The sequence below is a fragment of the Equus asinus genome, chromosome 21 (genome assembly GCF_041296235.1).
Source record: "Equus asinus isolate D_3611 breed Donkey chromosome 21, EquAss-T2T_v2, whole genome shotgun sequence".
NCBI classification, from domain to species: domain Eukaryota; kingdom Metazoa; phylum Chordata; class Mammalia; order Perissodactyla; family Equidae; genus Equus; species Equus asinus.
Window position 1 is genome coordinate 57337945 of NC_091810.1, and position 17451 is coordinate 57355395.

The 17451-nt window shown below is 43.7% G+C and overlaps 1 protein-coding gene across 6 annotated transcripts in view; it reads right to left on the bottom strand.

The window, feature by feature from the left end:
• MYRIP (myosin VIIA and Rab interacting protein) overlaps nt 1–1000 on the bottom strand; it is a 339379-nt gene extending 338379 nt beyond the window's left edge. For 4 of the 6 annotated variants that reach the window (XM_070492581.1, XM_044754350.2, XM_014859642.3 and 1 more), the window contains exon 1: nt 527–1000. The gene's annotated coding sequence lies outside the window, so the exon portion shown is untranslated. The remainder of the gene's footprint in view (nt 1–526) is intronic. The other 2 variants (XM_070492580.1, XM_070492577.1) reach the window with 2 other exon arrangements.
• Between the last annotated feature and the right edge of the window lie 16451 nt (nt 1001–17451).

A 17451-nucleotide genomic window follows, 5' to 3' on the forward strand; every position in this document is an offset into this window, starting at 1 on the left:
GCCCCTCCGCAGGCAGTCAGGGGACCAGGTCAGACGCGAGCTACTCGAGTTCTTACTCCGCGCACCGGCCATGACCTTGACCAAGTCCCTGATTAGCCCCATTTTACAGAAATTAAGAGTCCTAAAGAGTCGTCCGCCGCGCTGGGCTGCTTTGGGGCGCTCGCCCAGTGGTTTAAGGAACACTGCTGCTGCGCCCGTAGCGTAGTAGGTGCGCGGTGAACCGCAGCCCAAGCGCTACGTGGCCAGTGGGGATCTGGAATCGCGAGGGAAACGCAGAGGCCAGCTCCGGCCCAGGCATCGGGAGAAAGGGGCGGTTCTGACTGCGACGATCCCCTAGCAAGTTCAACGTCCCCCCTCCAACGCCCCTCCGCAGAGGCAGACGGGCCATGCCCAGGGACCCCGGCTCAGGAAGCGCAGCGGGTGTGCGGGGACGTGAGAGACTCCTCCACACACCCACCCCCGAAGTTGCGGCAGCGTAAGGGAGAGAGTGGCGCAAAACCGCCGGAGGGGAGGGGACGGTACTCACACTGGGTGGTCAGCTTGGAGCAGGTCCGTGATGACGGCCAGGCTCAGGCCACCGCGTTTTGGGATGCCTGGGGCACCTGCCGCAGCTCGACGCTTGAATTAGAAGGCTGCGAGGCAGGAGCGCGGGTCGGTCGGAGCGCCAGAGCTGAGCTGCAGCGCCGCGGAGCCTCGGCCGCCAGAACCGCAGCCGCAGCGGGAACCCGGGAGCGGGCTGGAGGCGGGAGCGCGGCGGCAGCAGCGGCTGCGAGGGAGGCGCCCGCGCCGCAGGCAGCCAGGGGCCTGGCCACAGCCGCCGCCGACACCTGCTGGCCCGGCCGACCGCCAATCAGAGGCGCCCGCGGCTGGGGCGCGTGCGGAGGCGGGGCGGGGGCGCGTGCTGGGCGCCCGGCAGGAGGGGCAGCGCTCGATCGCGCCTGCGCCGGGCCAGGGGGTGCCTGCCCGGCCGGTTCCTCCGGAGCTCCCCCGGCGCGCCGGCGGCAGGCGCGGGCAGGGGCGGGGCGCATCGGGAGGAGGCGGGACTGGGCTGCGCGCGCCCGGGGCGGGGACCCGCTCCCCTTGCTGGGCGCTCCCTCGCGGCGCAGTGCAGTGCCGGGGCCGCGGGCAGGGAGCCCCCAGGCAAGACTTCAGGTCGTTACTAGCTTTGAAGTAAGACTTTTCCTGTCCCCTGCCCCTGAGCCTCGGGGGCCCGGACTCTCCCTGACCGCAGAGCTATGGGTCACCCAAATCCGGCGCTGGCCTGGCTCTACCAAGTCCGCTGCTCGCCGGCCAGAGTGTGGGCGTCCTTCCTCCGGAGCCTCGCCAAAGCTGGCGTGGCGCTTCTCCGCTGACAGCTCTCCTCACTTCACAGTCTTTGGGTATTTAAAGTCATCGTGGTAACCCATCCCCTGATCTGGATGCCTTTAATTTTCTTATGAATTTACTGCGCTAGAGACGTTCATTCCTTAAAACGCATTGACTGGGGTCGCGCTTGGCTCAGGGCGCTGTCCCAGGCTCCTTGTCGCCCAAGTATCCCAAAGCTCCCATCCCTGCCCGCGCGGCCGGGTCAGTGAGCCCGCGCTGTTTGGAGGACGCCCAAAGATTGCTGCCAGCGAGGAAGGCATTCGGGCTCCCGACTGGAGTTCCAGGTCCTGGAAGAACGACTGGGAGTTGAAAGGTTACGCTCCAGGCCGGGGCTCCATCGCGCGTTTGCAACCATCAGACAGAGGGCCCAGACAGGATCTTCCTAAGACGGACTGCCTCAGCCCCCATAGCTAAGCTGTGAAAACACTCTCAGTTTTAGGAGCAGAATGGAAGTCACTCCATCAGAATAAAGCGTTTGTGGAGCTACGCTGGCGATTCCTAAAACCCTGAAAATCCTCTCTCAGGACGGCGAATTGAGGTTGTTCTCTCCGTGCACATTTGCGCAGTAGAAATGGATGGCTGGTTCGCTGATCTGTCCGCAGCAGCAAAAAAAAAAAATCTTTAACAAGGGAACTTGAAAGGTAAAGGAGTTGATTCTTTAAAGATCTGGTGTCATCTCTTAAACGGATTTTATTATCCACAAATTAAAGTGGAAGAGAGTTTGCATTTTGTTTCTATTTTATTTACATTCAATTTTAATTTCATGTGTCTATGCTTGATTAGCATTGGCATGGTACGAAATTCAAAAGTGCAAATGGGCACACAGTTAAGACTCCCTCCCAGCCTTATCTCCCAGCCTCTTGTTTCCTCTCCCTACAGGCAACCATTGCTATCACGCTCTTGTGTACCCTCCTAGAGAAAATCTGCATATACACGACCAAACATATTTGTCTAATTTTCTTATTTTTACCTTTTGTTATACGAAATGGTAGGTCCAACTTCAGGCACATGTGGATTCAGAGGTTCCAGTGATGTCAGAAGTAGAGCTAGAGTCTCAGCATTGCCCACCCCCTCCTCTCCTCTCTGCTTTCTTCTGTGGGCTTCCTTGTTAAGGTGACTGACTTAACACCGTGGTACCTGGCAGCTCCAGGATTATCTTCTCCTCAGGGGTCAGGATCTAAGAATGAGGTGAGTCTTCTCTTTCCCAGAGTGCACATTAAGCTGTCTAAGAACTCTCATTTGCCCTGCTTCAGTCTGGAGTCTCCCCCCTTGAGCAGTCTAGGACTTGGGTATTGTGATTGTTTGTGGGTGAGCAAGGACAGTGAGATGAGCACAGTGGTAGAGCTGGCAGGTAGCTCACCAGTGCCTTTCTGCATGTGCCTCCTAGACTGGTCAACGACAAGCCACATGTAAACACTCTTGTTCATTTATGTCCAGACATTGTAAAGACTTCAGCTTCTGTAGCTGGATCCTAGGCCAACACTGTAAAGGCTTGAATGTAGCATGTGAAATGATTACTCTCCACAGTGGCTGCATCATGACAAGAATGGGGGCTGGGTTCAAAGGTTATTTGACGCCACGCAAGTGTTTGCAAAACTGAGCTAATATATAAATTCACCTCTTTACAGGCTCTTTCAGAATGAAGGTTCTAACATCTTCCCTAAGATAGAAACATTTTAAAGGAAAGACACATAAATATAGAATAGTTAAATGATTTGGGCAAAGTCACAAATAAGACAGGAAGAAAGTACAGATGGAAATCTAGAGACATTATGAATGAGAAAGAGCCCCAGTTCCCTATTTGTTGTCCTTTAGGTCAGAAACAGACAAAACTTCAATTCTTCACCAGAACTATGATTGATTTTTTTTTAACTTTCCCCGTGAAAGGTTTGGCATTTGAAGATGATTTGGGTCACAATGAGCCTGCAAAAAGAGGACTTAAAATGCTACCTCTTTGATTACTCCATCCTGAGCTGTCATCCAGAAAATTTTACTGAGTTTCAGCAATATGCATCCCTTCTTTTGCCCCTCATGATTCACAGGAAGTGCTTGTTTTTCCATTTTCTGCATGATTTTGACCACTGTAAGAGTTTTAATGGATTCTTCCTTTACCAAGAAGAGCTCATTGACTTTCGTGCACTCAAGGAAATGTATCATGTCTTCTTTTAAAACATGAATCAGACAGTCCATTTCTTAGCCAGAAGATTGATGAGTTTATACTGGCAAGGAAAGGATATGTCCTGAGAGGATTCTGGGTAGAATTAGAAAAGCATTAATCACAAGACTGGGGTGCCAGTCTGACCTTACAACTTCCTAGCTGTGTGACTTTGGGCAAGTTACTTAACTTCACTGAATCCTAGCTACCCTAAATATAAAATATGGTGTTATCCTCTCCACTGCCCTGCAAGATTGTTATTAATTGATACAGTGTATGTGAAATTGCTTTGCAGGTAATGAGATTTATATATGTTAGTTATCTAAAAATTATCATTTTTAACCTGCAAAAAAAGTGAGTTTATGGGGCTGGCCCCGTGGCCGAGTGGTTAAGTTTGCGCGCTCCGCTGCAGGCATCCCAGTGTTTCGTTGGTTCGAATCCTGGGCGCGGACATGGCACTGCTCATCAAACCACGCTGAGGCAGCGTCCCACATGCCACAACTAGAAGAACCCACAACGAAGAATATACAACTATGTACTGGGGGCTTTGGGGAGAAAAAGGAAATAATAAAAAATCTTTAAAAAAAAAAAGTGAGTTTATAAAGGAAGTTTCTATGCTGTTTTGTGGCATTCTCTGGCACAGAAATGGTGAAACTTTCACTCACTTCTTCACTGTCAGTCAAAATACGATATCTGATTTTCAAAAAAAGTGCATGTTTGCCTCTTCCATGCCACTTAACCTTGTTATGGAATATTAGTTATTTGGGTATATCTCCAATCTCCCAAAATAGACTGGAAATGCCTTGAAGTTGGGACCATGTCACATCTTTGATTCTTGTCTGGAATATTATCTTGATAAATTGTAGAGATGAAATAATTATTTGTTGAATGAAAAGTAAGTGGTTGAAAGGAAAAATTGATAAATTAGACCTCATCACAATTAAAAAAAAAAAAAACACTTGTTCTGTGAAAGACCCTATTAAGAGGATGAAAAGACAAATGATATACTCAGAAAAAATATTTTCAAATAATATATCTGACAGTGGACTTGATCTAGAATATATAAAAAAAACTTTCAATATTCAACAGTAAAAACCCCCAAACAATCCAAGCAGAAAATGGGCAAAAGATAAGAAGAGATATTTCATTGGAGGGTATATACAGCTGGGTCAAATAAGCACAGGAAAAGATGCTCAACATCATTAGCCATCAGGGAGGTGTAAATTAGAATTATAGTGAAAGATCAGTCCATACCTTTCAGAATGGGTAAGATAAAAAATAGTGACAACACCAAATGCTGGCGAGGAGACAGAGAAACTTATCACTTATGGATTGCTGGCAGAAATGTAAAATGGTGCAACCACTCTGGGAAATAGTTTGGCTATTTCTTTTAAAGCTAAAATCACACCTACCACACAACCCACCCATTTCACCTTGGGAATTTATCCTAGAGGAATGAAAATTTACGTTCACACAAAAGCTTGTACAAACAAATCATACAGGACCAGTCATCAATAGCCCCACGATGAGACAGCAAGAGAGCAGAGGACCACAATACATGTCCAGTCCATTCTGAAGAAACAGGATGGACCCCATTGGACTAGGTGAATCATGTTTTTGGACAACTCAAGGGGAGTGGGAGTCTTCAAAATGGAAATCCTGGATTTTCTGCTCTTCTGCAGTGATTAGTTAGAAAAACAAAAGATAGGTAACCATATGTGTATCCTGAGTGGGTGAAGCAGATCATAATGGACCAAATAGAAATAGAAATGCAGAGAAAAGAATTTATTGTTTCTGGTAGGTGTTTTTTTCTGAGGCATTTTTTTAGAACAATTAATAATTTATTATACAGCTATTCATTCCCTACTAAATAGTGGCTTTTGAAAAGCTTTGCTGCTTTCTTCAGTAAGGTTGATTCTATCTCAGAAGGACAATGCAGAAGTAATAACAAAATGTCATTCATTGACCAGGGTATCCAATAAGGGATCCTGATGTGCCGAGAGATACTGGCAATAATAATATTATTTTACAGGAGTATAGGTGATTGCTGACTTACAGAGTCTTGGTTTGTAACTCTTTCCTCTTATGATTTTTCTTACTGTAAATCAGGTCCCTCCAATAAAGTCCAGACTTGGTTAATAACCTCTGTAGCCACATCAGATACAATGCTTCTCTGAATCCTGAACCACTTGAGATCCGTGGCAGCTGACTCAGCCTGTGCTGAGGAGCTAATAAAATAATAAAATTAGCAATAGTACCCGGAAATTTAGCAAAGGCCCCGTGTGTGTGTGCATCTCCTTTCCTAACAACCGTCAAACCCTGAGGGATGGCTTAATTGTCATGATCTTCTTCAGTGAAGCTTAACAATAAGGTTGCTATTGAAATGGCAAAGTCAGGCATCACCAAAGGAGACAGGTGGACCTGCCATCTTTCCCTCAGTGCCCCATCCTCCCTACCTTTCTCTACATTGTCTTTATTCCACTGTGCCTGCCACCCTTTAACACACTATGAACTTTCTTATTCTGTTTTCTATTTATTGTTTGTCTTCCCCCACTAGAATGTAAGCTGCATGAGAGCAGAGCTCTCTGTTTTGTTCACTGATATCTCCAAGTGCCTTGGAAAGAGGCTAGCACAAAGGAAGTGCTCAGTAAAGATTTACTGAAAGAATGAAGTTGCTAGAGAAAATGCTCACCCACCAATATTTACAGTTCGAAGTTGGTCAGAGGCTTCCATGCACACTGAATATTCACACTGAATTTTTTTAATCAAGTGATCTGAATTTTCATGTGTTTTAAAGTTCTTTTGAGAAGTGAAGAATCTCTCTGCCAGTTGCAATGATATTACCAGTACATTGAGGCTATTTCTTCTCTCAGCAATTCCTCATCCACCGCCACCACCACCACCACCACTACCTTTAAGGCAGAGCCAAGAGGCATATGGCTCCAGGAGACAGAAAAGTGGATCCTACCTAGAACGTAGAAATCTAAGGGTGGGGAAAAAGGGGGGTTATAATGTAGGGGAAGCTTCTACTCTATAGTAATAAAGAAAAAAAGCACCCTCTCTTCCAGAAGAGCAAGAGGATAATTTGGAAGAAATGTGCATACCCTGGAAAGACACTGTTTGGTTCTGCCAAGGAGCCAGGACTGACTCTTTCTTGGTCCCCAGGAAACCCAGAATAGGAAATTCTGGTAAAAAGATGGAAACAATATAGCATTTGAGGTAGACCCTGAATACAGAAGGGGCTGGTAGAATTAAGCCCCTAAGAAGCAAAGTATACAAATGGATAATAACCAGATCATACATGACGATAGGACTCTGACCCATGACCTCTCCAGCAGCCAGCCAGGGAAGCCAAACCACAACCTCTGCAACAATTGGCCCTCAGTGATCAGGACTTGGTCAATGGCTATCAGCTTCCCTATTTTTTTGCCCCTGCTTCCATTTAGGGCCAACCAGAGAAAGCCAAATATGCTCCCAAACCATTCACATAGGATGCCCCCGCTTCCAGTTAACCTGCCTCCAGGTTCCCCATGCCACCAGCCTCCAGTCAGGGCATGCCTGAAGCCTCCCCTTTTTCTCATGATAGAGCTTTCCTGCTCCCCTGCCTGACCTTGAGTCTCTGCCAAACTCAAGCTCTGAATAAAAAGCTTCTGTTTGTTCCCATTTGGGTGATCTTCATTTATTTCCAGAGTTTTCCTAGAGGTCCCATCTAGACAGGCTTCACTGCCCGCCACTGTGGACCCCAGCCTTCATCCAGGCGCCGTACCCACAGAGGCCCCTTGTGCCTCGCTGCCCCTGGCTTGTCAAGTTCTCACCAAAATTGCGAGTCAGCCCTGGCTCTGAACTCCACTCTCTGTGTTGAATTCCTCTGCCATTTATGCTCAGTTTAGTACCTGGGTTTTGTTATTGGTTCCCATTTGTTTGGCATCCTTGGTGGAATCGGGTTGTTCTTTTTCAACTCATTTTTCTACCTTTTATGCTTCTGCTTTGCATCATGCTGTCTAAAGCATTTGTCATATGAAAAAGGATCACCAGTTAGAACACAGGCATCGGGGCTATCAGCCTGAGTTTGTGGTTCCCAGCAAACCAGAGTCCCTTTGGTCAAGTTTTGCCAAGTAACCAATAAAACTGGGTGAGGTTCTCCTTCCGTCACAATTTTGTTTTCTTCTGAGAAATTGGCTTTTGTCTAGAGAGACTGTTCTCTTTGGTGAACGTTCTCTTTGATTTTCTGCCTGCCTGGAGGTTCCAACTGTCAGTCTGTGTTCAGAGGCAGCCAACCCTCAGGTTGGAGGTCCGAGATACCAGTGCACAAGCATCCCTTTCGACTCACTGTTGCCTGCTCTCAAGGGACCATCTGGTCTAAGTCCTCTCCTCCTCCCCCAGGAGAAACTCCTCCTTTCTACTTGAACTCTCATTCAACCCTAATCCTCGCATCCATGGCTCTAAATAGCAAACTTCACCAATGATGATTTGGATCTTCAGTAGCCACTCTGGGAACATTTGGCTTGAACAAAATTGTTCATTTGAGAGGTGCCTTAGAAAAGAAAGGGGCTAAGGTTTTCCAGATTTAACGGGCAGCGTTTTTTTATTGGTTTGCGGAGGACTTCATATGAAATTCTGACTAAAAAATGACTTCACTAGAAGATTCTTTGGCCAAATCTAATAAGCAATCTGACAAACTTAAGCCATGACAAACTAGACTCATTTCCTGAGTGAATCCTCCCCTTTGGCCTCAATATTAAGCTCTATCTCTGCACCCTTATCCTTCTGATCTCTCTCCTTCCACATGTCCATCAACTCCTTCCTCTTCTTTCCCTCGTCCAGATCCCCTACCTTTTCTTAGGGACTCTCCTAAGACCCCAAAATGCCAGTTGCTTCTAAAATTCCATCCCTCCCATGAATCAGGTATGCCTTGGACACAAGCTGAATTAACAGTTATAATTCAGATTTTCCCTAACCCAGACAAGACCAGCTACTATTCATAGAATTTAGACTTCTTTTGGGTGCATTCGTCCCAGGGTTACCTGAACTGCATTAACTTGTACACATGTTGGTCAAAGCCTCAGATGCCAAAAAACTGATTGACTTGATCCAGAAAGGTATCTACAGAGTCCCTCTTTTTACAATAAACCCGAGAGTCAAAGAAGGCCCCCAAATTAGGGCAAAGTCTACCAAAAGCATACCCAAAACATTTTGGGTTTGAATTGGTAACTGGAAGACCCATGCATTTAGGAATTTCATCTCTGATGTTCTACCCTGCTGTATGCAGAGATGGCGAAATATTGCAGGGGACTCGTACTCAGTCCTATCATTAACAGATTAAAGGTGCCTTCTCACCACATCTTCCTAAACAGCCTCGGCCTCCTCATGATCTTAAACCAGCAGATTTCATCTACTGGAAGAGACATTGGAGAAATACTACTCCTGAACTTCTTTGAAAGGGACTTTATCAGGTACTGTTAACAACACATAGAGCAGTGAAACTCCAGGAAGTATCTATGGGTTCATGTTTCACAACTACAGAAACAATAAAGAATTCCACACAGTTGACAAGCTACTCCAATAAGGAACCTCAAATTTAGGATTCTCAGAGATCCTCTAGTATCAACCAATGTTTCGAAGTAGACAGCTGACCCAAGATCTTTGGAATATGCAGATGACTGAGGATAATCGACAGCTGCTACCTAAGACATGGGACTAAGACTCTGACTAATTCTTGTTTTGTTATTCATCTACTTGCTTATAACCATTCTTCTTCTCATTTTTTATAGACCCCTGGTTATTGTCCACCCATTATGGCCCTTTTTCTCTTTTCTTTCCTGTTTATTATAATTATTAGGTCAGAACACACTCTTTCTAATGCCATTCTGAGATTATCCCAAACAGTAGCCACTGCCCTGAAGATTACTGATTGCTGTATATTTCATCCATCACAGATCATCATGATGAAACCTCTGGACGACTCGGGTCTTATCAAGCAAGATCATAGAGAATTACATCCAATGGCATTTGCATCTGCATAAACAAATGACCTTAAATAAATCAACATGTAAATTTGGTAGCACCCTTCTTTGCCAGAGAAAGAACCAATATTACAATTGGTTCTATGTTTGAATTCAACAACCTTCATGGGGTGATAGGCCCATTACTTGCCACCTGGAAGAGACTAATAGAGATCCAAATATGTAACTTGGCTAATGTAAGGCCTTTCTTCTGACCTCCTGTTGTCAACAACTCTTTTTCTCCTAGATCTTCATGTGCCCCCTACTGGATGCTGCTTCTTTTGCAGCCAGGATGCTTGGTCTTGTTCACCCCAGACTTATATCTCATACACTTTAGGAATAATATTCTAAGACTTATTTATACACAGAGATCCTAATTCTAGAAATCACCAACCTAGGAAATTCAAATTCAGATGCAATTTCCCAAATGAGCCTACCCTTGATTACTCAAGCCCTCCAACTGGGGAAATTACTGACTAATTGTTTATGTGAATAATCAGAGCAGTTTCCCAATGGTGGGAATCATTCAAGTAGAAAGTACTATAAGAAATGTATTAACTTTGGCAGAAGTTATTAGTAATACCATCTCCACCCTAGATGAAGTACAGACCAATGTTAACTCATTGGCACAATTAGTGATGGACAATTGCTTTGCTCTAGATTTCTTGTTGGCTGGCCATAGTGGTGTCTGTGCCATTGCGAACACTTCTTGCTGTACTTAGATTAATGAGACAGGCAACGTAGAACAGACAATACATTGCATTAAGGAAAAAACTGTTTGGCTTTTTAAGGTTGTTCCTCATGGCCAATGGGATTCATTTACTTGGCCTGGGTTGGGCAGTTGGGGTTCCTGGTTCTGAGGCATCTTATAGGGACTATTAATTATTCTTGTTTTTGTCAGTGGTCATCATGCTGGTCCCTTGAATTTTATCCAGAATCTTAAATCCTACTGCTCAGCCTCTCTGATTATCTTAACAGATAATCACTGTGATGATACAACAACAAAAAGCTCAAGATGATCTTGCAATACGGTTGACCATGGAGACAACTGAACAATCCCCCAACAGTGAAGATCTGGAGCTGTAGGCTTTCCTGAATTGGTCAACCTCTTGCAAGTGGAAGGATGACCGAGAAAGGGACTAAGAGACTGAATATACAGATGGACAGAGGCCAGCCCATATATGACAATAGAATGCTGACTCGCAACCTCTGCAGCAACCAGTTCAGGACGTAAAAGCACAACCTCTCTAGCAATTGGCCCAGAACAGTTAGCGCTTTGTTAATAATTGCCAACTTTTCTATTTTTTGCCCCAGCTTCCAACTCAGGACCAATCAGAGAACGCCAAATGTGCTTTCCAAACCAATTGCATAAGATGCTCCACTTCTAGTTAGCCTGCATTTGGATTTCCTATGCCAACAACCCCCATTGGAGCATACCTAAGGCCTTCCTTTTTTCTTTTATTATAAAGCTTTCCTACTCCCCTGCCTGCCTTTGACTCTACCAAACACAAGTGGTGGTGGCTTTCTTATATGCATGGTCTTCATTTATTTCCACAGCCCATCTGGAATTCTGGAAGGAGGCAGCCTCTTGTGGCTCCCATCTGGCAACATAGAGCAACTGCTGCCAAATAGGAATGGAATTGTGGCAGATTTAAGGTGAGAAAGAACAGGAGATGGCTGCCTGATACTCTTTTGGCTCTTATACAGCAAAGAAGGAATCCAGAAACCCCTATATACTCCCTGTGGAAGAATGTGGAAGGTACTGAGAATGGAGAGCCAGCAAGCCTGCAGGGGTCACTGTTGGGAGGAACTGGGATATACTGTTACAGAGGATGTCAAGTGGTTTTCCAAGGAACCGGATGTGGGACTTGTCTGAAATTCAGAGGCTCTGTCAAGACTTTAAGAGAGAGAGTGGGGTCAGGTTATCAAGGGAAAGACCACACATTCTCACCATGCCAAGAACACTGCATTAGTTAGGTTTTACTGTGTAACACCTTAAAATACAGCAACTTAAAATAATAAGCATTTATTTAGCTCATCATTCTATGGGTTAGCTGGTGGTTCTTTGGAGTTGGGCTGGCTTGGCAGACCTTGCTGGGCTCATTCAGGAAGTGAGTTGGCTGATGACTGGATGATCTAAGATGACCTCACTCACTGAATGAAATAGGTTGTAAATCCGAGGTCATCTAACAATTCATTTTAGTGATTTTCTATGCTTGTCCTTCACTATTCTTGTTCACTCTCCCCCATTCTGAAAACAAGCTGTAGTTGCAGTTTCACAGCATTCACAGAAATATTTTTGAATATTTGTCAGTTAATTATATCAGCAAGTACAGTGATGCTCCTAGTAATTTAGCTGGTATTCTCCTCCTTACATGGATTTTCAACTTCTTTCCATTTATGACCTTACACTTCAACCAAATATATACTCTACGTATTTTTGAAGATGAGCGTGTGCAGGAAGGAAGGTTCTGGGAGGGGCTGTCTGCACTGACTTTTGAGTTATTCGAAGGTCTCTCATTTCTTTGCCATGTTAAAAATCAGAGTGTAGCCCATGCCATGGCCACACGTTTTTGAATTAACTCACTGATGATGAGCTCTTCCACATGCTTATCTGGTAACTGTGTATATCATATAGGAAGTCCTGCAGTGCAATAGACCAAGCTCAACTAATATTACTGGAAGGAAACACTGCTGCATTAACAATAATCCTCCCCAGGTTTACTGTACAGGAGAGAGAGCTCCTGGTGGACTGGGTGAAGTTTTAGACACTGTTCCTACTTTGTCAGCAAGATACATTTCCCCTAGGGGCTTATGGCTGCCTCCACCATGTTAAACTCAGTAGGTTGCCACCATTCCTCTAATGAACATATCCAAACAGGGATACAAATTCTTTTTTGTGTCTCCAGAGGACACTTGAGATAAGGTTGGGATGTTAAAAAAAAAATCACTGAAGACTAGGGGAAAATGGAAATAATATAGAGAGTCCATTACTTGAGATCAGTATTTCCCAAATTTTGTTCCACAGAACATTAACTTGGGGAGATATTAGAAGATGATCCTTGAAAAAAAGATGTTTTGTGACTGCACAGAGTTAGGAAATGGTGCACACTATATCTGCTTCATAGATACTAAAACGTACATGAGCATAATGAAGGCTCTGAGAAGTCCTGCAACAGACCTCCAACTTTTCCTAATCCAGTGATCCTCCAGCTTGTGAAAGCAGGAGCCCTTTATTTTTAGCACACAACCAATATCTAATGGGCAGCATGCCCTGAGATATAGTTTGGTCGCCTGAATTGTATCCCAACCCTTACAAAAGGGACCCCATAAGGCAGAGATTGTGCTGAAGTCTCTTCTTTCCCACATCCTCCTTCAGCTTCTCCATGGTAGACGCTGTCCTCAAAACTCAAGGTGAATTCCTCCATGACTAGACAAAGAGAAGGAGGTCAAGGCCTACTTATGGCTACTTGGCCTCTGCATTCACAGTTCTGCTTTTCTCTCTGAGACATCCTTCCTTTTTAGAGGAATAATACCTGGAATGTCCTCTGTCACAAGATAGGAGAGAACCGTAGAATAGTCGTCAAGAGCAAGAACTCTGGAGTCTGACCCTACCACATCTTAGCTTAAAATCTCCATGCTTCAATTTTCTCATGTGTAAAATGATCATAGTAATAAGTACCTCATAGGATGTTATGGTGTGACATGAGGTAAAGCATGTAAAATACCTAGAACGGGGTCTGTCTGCTAGGGTGTATTCTGTCGAGGTCAGTAATTTAATTTAGCTTAGATCTCTCAGCTCTCGAAAGAATATCACCATCAGACTACAATGCTGCTTTCAAAATTCATACAAGAGGGAGGCATCTTGACGAGCCAGGGAATCATTTTTTTCTGGTTTCAATGTTTTGTCAGCATGACTTTCTATATGGTACTACAATAGTTAGCTGGCACATTTTGCATTTTTATTTTTATATTTTATAATTACAAAAGTAACACAGTCTAACACTGAGAGCCTGTAAAACATAAAGAAGCATTAAAAGGAGAAATGCACTCAAATTATGTCTTTAGAGACCCCACTGGTAATATTATGTTATATATAATATACATATTACGACAGTGATGACATAATCCCCTTCTAGAAATATTTTTCACGTGGCCAAATGTTATGTACATTTTCACATGTCAATTAATATTCCTTAGAAACACTATTTTAACAGCTGCTAATTTGTCCATCCTATGGCTGTTTTATAATTTATTTCTTGATTCCTGAGTGGTTTACTCACTGAGATGATTTGGTGAATCACCCATCACAAAGCTAGCATTTTAACAGAAGGAACCCATTCAATCTTCATCTACAGAAAGACTATTAAGCCCTATCAATTCTTTCCACTGGATTTCCCACTCATATACCATGTCTGCCTCTTAGTCTTCGTTATTTTTGAGGGTAAATGAATCCAAGTCAAGCACATCCACAAGTCAGCCAGAGAAAATCAAAAGGCTAGAAGACAGAGCTTATTTAGGAAGATTAAAGGAAATCGTATTCTTTTGTCCATTATCTGTCAATTCTCTCTATACTTATTATTCAAGCATTAAAGACATCTCTTTCTTCATTTTTGCTTAGTGTCCTTCTACTTTCCATAAAGACTGGAGTATTTGCTACAATGTGTGTCATTCTGTAACATATTGGGGCATAAAATTGGCCGACTCATCCTTCCTTCATTTTTCAGGACAAAGGAGCCCTGGTATGCTTCAAGGATAAAATACAGTAGAAAATAAGTTATCCAGAAATCCAGACACTGAAGTGTCCAAAATATAAAAGTTTTTCTAAATGTACTCTTTCTTCTAGTGATCTTCCATGTTTCAAATCATGCAAGTAGAATAATTAATGAATGATTTACTCTGGTGTTTGTGGTGATGACAGAATCTACAAGGCAGAGAATGACCAACCAGTCGGAAACATCACAGCACCTGAATTCTCACATTAGAGGCAATGAGATACAGAGCATACTGTACCTTAGGTATCTATTATCTTTTGCCTTTTGGGAATCATCGCTTTCTCACAGTCCATCCCATCACCCCAGCTTCTGGAAAGGACCTAAGTACGGCCACTAAGCATTCAAACTCCTCGCCACAGCGACAGGGCTAGGTTACTTGAACTAAGTCACTGTATTCAGTTTAGGAACTTTCACTCAACTATTGAGAAAGAGGGGCTATTAATAAAACTGGACTTGACACAAACCAAATAAATGCCAGAGCTGCTTAGAGTCATCTTTCTGAGAACAGAGGTGGGTGCTACATAAGAAATTGATCCAAATTGTTTAGTTCATGACTTTGTGGGCTGCCAGTTTGAGCTGGCCTCAGCTGAGTGGTTTTACTGGTCTTGGCTGGACTCACTTCCACCTCTGGGGGCAGCCGGTGAATTAGCCAGGACTGCTTGGTCTAGGATGGCCTCACCTGGGATGGCTTGTCTCTGTTCCATGTGGTCTCTAATTTGTCCAGTAAACTGGCCCAGGCTTATTACATGGCAGGGGCATGTTTCCAAGAAGGTGAGCAGGAGTGTGTAAGGCCTCTTGAGGACCAGGCTCTGAACTCCGATGGCCTCACTTTCCCCACATTCTATTAGTTAAAACAAATCTTAAGGCCAGTCCAGATTTAAAGCAGTGGGGAAATAGTCTCCATCTCATATGGGAGGAGCTACAAAGTCACATTGCATGGAGTCTAGATATAGGGAAGAAAATAATTATAGCTGTTTTTGTAAATAATCTTCCATAGTCCATCTTCTGGCCACAATTATTCATGTCCCTTCTACATGCAAAATACACTTACCTCCTCCCACGTCTCCTTCCGTCAGGATTGGAGTTCATGATTTGGGGACCTACATCCTGCCACATGAGGTTTCCCTTGGCTGGAGGCCTGTAAACTAAAAAGACAAGTTATATGCCCTCAACACACCTAACACACATATGTCAGACACAGACGGATGACCACAATAGACTTTTCCATTCAAAATACTCTGTCAAGGACAATTCATGCTGTGAAAAACCTTGTAAATTTCATGGAACAAAGGACTCATCACTGTTGGAAGAGGTCATTGAGAGGATGACCAGCAGATGAGCCGCAAGCTGGACCCGGGCAGTCAGAGGTTCCTCACACACTCCCCTCTCCTTGGAAGGGAAGTTCTGCCCACCGTTCCCACTCTAGGAGCTGTTTTAAGGACACAGACTCAACACAGTTGTTGTTGAGACCGTCTGGGTTGAATATGTCACTGAACCCAGTTAAGATCCTAGCGGGTAGGTGTGGAGATCTACTCATCTTGTGACACCCAAGACAAGCCTTTTAAGTAAGTTCCCTTGCTTGTTCAGCCTGCCACCTACCAATCTGGAGCGGTCTGCCTCTTTCTTAGGTCTCTCCTTGCCCTCTTTGTATGGGGGTCAGTTTATGGACCAACAATCCCAGAGCAGGAGATGCTGCAGATGTGCAGGCTGAAGAGAAAGGTGTCAGCCAGAGGCTGTGGATGGCACTGAAGCATTTTTTTAAGTAGCTGTTTTCTTCTTTGGTTTCTGCAGATGCTGACAAAACAAATTCTGATTCTAAGCGACTTGGCCAGATTCCTATCTACAGATCAACCAGGATTTTCTGGTAAATAAAACATTCATGCATTTTTTATTAGTGCATGATGCTTTTTTTGAAGTTTCATTGCCATTTTAAAGTGCATCCTAAGTCCTGATATTCAGTACAAGATTTGATAAGTGAAATATGTATATGTTGTGTTTTGTCATTAAACATTTAGGATTTTCTACAACATGTTACTTTTTTTCTGTTTTCTACTAAGTCTAGATGACTTTGGTCAATGTAAGCTGATAGCTGCTTAATATATCCTTTAATTGAGTCCTAGGACGTATTTTTATTAAATAAAGTTTTTCTAAGGCAGAGGTAGCTTTTTAACATTTTTTAAGCTTTTTGTTAAAGGGCAATGTACGTATATAAAAGTACACACACCACATGTGTATATCATGATGAATTTTCCATCTGAGCATGTTTGTGTAATTAGCACGCAGATAAGAAACAGAATGTTACCGGGCCCCAGAAGCTTTCTTGTGCCCACTTTCAGTCACTACCCCTCTAGGATAGGGCTTCTTTACCGCAGCACTATTGATGTTTTGGGCTGGAGAATTCTTTGCTGTGGGGGGCTGTCCCCCTCAGCAGCATCCCTGGCCTCTACCCACTAGCTTCCAGAAGCAACCTTTATCCCAGTGTGACAACCAAAAACATCTCTCTAGACATTGCCAAATATCCCCTGGTGACCAAAGTATGCCCGTTTGAGAATCACAGCCTCTAGGGTAACCACTGTTATGACTCCTAATAGCATAAATTAATTTAGCCTGTTTTGTACGTTATGTATAAGAACTCATACAGTACAATCTTTTGTATCTGGCTTCGTTCTCTGAATATTTGTGAGACTCACTGATATTTTTGTTTATAGCTGTAGACTGTTCATTTTTGTTGCTGTGTAGTACTCCATTGCATCAATATACCACAATTTATTTATCCATTCAACTATTGAAGGGCATTTTAGTAATTGCCAGTTTTTGACTATTATATATAGTTTTAAAAGTCACTTATTTCTTACCATACCTTATATCCCAAATTGCACACTGTACCTTACTTCTAAAAAATATTTTTGAAGCTAAGGCATCTAAATTTTGGAAATTTTGTTAATCTGGAACGAATCACATGCTAGGCATTATAAGTAAAATATTTTTTATGGCAGCTTCATAAGAAACCCACAATGGGGCCACGGATCCTGAGGATGAAGTTGGGAGGGGGAAGAAAAGAGGAGGAGTCCAAGTTCAGTGCAACCAATATTTACTGAACACCTGTGACTGCGAGGCATCATTGGTAGCTCTGGAAATGTGAAGATGAATAGGA